The following is a 1,867-nucleotide window of genomic DNA, read 5'->3' on the forward strand; positions in this document are numbered from 1 at the left end:
AGAAGGGAGTAGGATCAAAATAAGGGTGGTGGGAATTTTATGGGGAATATAACCAAGATGAAAATGCATGCATTGTGCAAAAATGAAAAATGATGTAAAAATATATAAAATAAAATTTTAAAAAAGAATAATATACTGTATACTTTCTCTTAAAATTAGGTAGAGTGTGAACAAAAGCAGTTTTTGGAAGCATAGCTACTTGTCTTGCATCATAACATCCCCTAAGAAAAAACTGGTTTTCTTACTCCAGTGATACAACTTCAAGATTAGGCCTCTAGCCCCTGCTTTGCTCAAATTGCTGTCCCTCAGGCCCGCCCCTGTAGAAATTCTGGAGCTGCCCCTATGACTCAGAATACTAGAGAATGAGGGGTCCCTCTAAAGTGGGAGAAAATTGAGGACGAAAAAGGAGGGACCCAGACAAGCCTGGACCTCCTTTTCAGTTTTGCCTGGAGGGAGCATACGTGGTTTCTATAGCCTTCATCGCGGGCATGCCTAACTCTCAAAATAACTACACGAAAAATCTCTCCCCTCCAAAAGCTTGCATGATGCTTTTTATTCCAATCTGAGTCATGGCTATGTTCTTTGAGTCATCTGCCAGGACTGAATCAAAGCTCACAATGTTCTTCCTATGTGCACACTTTCTGGCTTCTCCCCTAAATTTTATTTTGGCAACATTGAAAAAAAAAAAAGGCTCCAAGATCTCCTGCATTCCAAGGATCTCAGCTCTACCCCTTGATCCCTCCCGTGTCCTCCCTCTTCTTGGCAGGTTCGGCAAGGTCACCAACTTCCTTTGTCCTTCCTTCTCCCCTTGTCCCTTGTGTCACTTTCCTGCCTCCTTTCCTGGCATTATTCTCTCCACCAAATGCTTCTTCCCCCTCTTAGTGTTCTCTCTATCCCCAGGGGGCAGTGGTGTTCACTGGCTCACCAGGGAAGACACTGAGAAGGAAGCAGACAGCCTTGGACAAGGTCTTAATGTCCTAGAGCCTCAGTTTTCTGTGACTTCAAATAGTTCTTGGTAAATATCCAGATTTGGTTTAAGAGCATTTGGATAAAAATCTTACCAGATTTTAATTTGTCTCTGGGTGTCTTTTAATTTCTCCTTCGATTTTCTCATTAACCCAATAATCATAGAGGAGTATATTATTCAGTCTCCACATATTAGAGGTCGTTCCCGCTTTCTTTTTGTGGCTGATTTCTAGTTTGATACCATTGTGATCAGAGAAGATGCTTGATATGGTTTCAATCTTCATGAATTTATTGATATTTCTCAATATGAAAAATACTTGAGAATGTTCCATGTGCACTTTAAAAGAATGTGTCTTCAACCTTTGTGGGGGTAGCCAATGTCTATTTCGGTCTGTTAATTGTTATATCTTTTGGTGTACTTTCATTTGGTGTGTATATATATATATATATATATATATATATATATAGAGAGAGAGAGAGAGAGAGAGAGAGAGAGTTATGTCTTCCTGATGTATTGATCCCTTAGTCATTATATAATATTCATCCCTCCCCTTTGTTACATTTTTTAAGAAGGTTAAAAACTAGACTTTTTGTCATTAATAAAATGTAATATATACAGAAGTTGCTTTATAATGTTGTATACCAGAAACCTATCTGATGTTTTAAATCAATTTTATTTCAATTAAAAATATTTTTTAGATTTTGTCACATCATAGGTATACTCCATCCTTATATAGAAAAAAATCCCGTCATTATGTAGGACATTTCTTACTTGAAAGTAATTTCCTAAATGTTAGCCAAAAGGTTCCTGGTAAAATAATGGTGTTTTCATTAAACAGCATGAGGTGGCTCTTAAAGGACAGCATCTAGAGAACAAAGAATGCAGTTTGAAGAATAACGT

Source organism: Talpa occidentalis, unplaced genomic scaffold (genome assembly GCF_014898055.3).
Source record: "Talpa occidentalis isolate TD23 unplaced genomic scaffold, MPIMG_talOcc4v2.1 talOcc4.6, whole genome shotgun sequence".
Lineage (NCBI taxonomy): Eukaryota > Metazoa > Chordata > Mammalia > Eulipotyphla > Talpidae > Talpa > Talpa occidentalis.